The following is a 472-nucleotide window of genomic DNA, read 5'->3' on the forward strand; positions in this document are numbered from 1 at the left end:
ACTGGCTTTAGTGGATTGTACATAAATTTGAATAATAGTGGTATTAACTGGTCTGCCCTTTAGGCACATGGATATTATCCTATCACTTACAGCATTGTACCTCATGACTGATCTGGATATGTTCTTTTTGACGATGAACGCAACACCGTTCCTCTTCAATCTGTTATTCCCTGCATAGTAAACCATGTGTTTATCAGATTCAAAATGGACAATACCAGTCCATTTTGGCTCACTAATGCCTAAGATATCGATATTGATGTGTTCCATGTCATTTTGACAAAGTCCAATTTTCCCAGATTCATACTTCATACATTCCATGTTCCGATTTTCAATGGACGTTTATAGCTATTTCTCTTCATTTTGAGTTGTGGCCCATCAGCAAATGAAGGTTCTGTGGGCTTTCCTTCCCCAAGTTTAACTCTATTTACGTCATCCTGGTCAACTCTACTTTGAGGAGGCATTTTTTCCCCAG

The sequence above is a fragment of the Chrysochloris asiatica genome, unplaced genomic scaffold, assembly GCF_000296735.1.
Source record: "Chrysochloris asiatica unplaced genomic scaffold, ChrAsi1.0 scaffold00414, whole genome shotgun sequence".
Taxonomy (NCBI): domain Eukaryota; kingdom Metazoa; phylum Chordata; class Mammalia; order Afrosoricida; family Chrysochloridae; genus Chrysochloris; species Chrysochloris asiatica.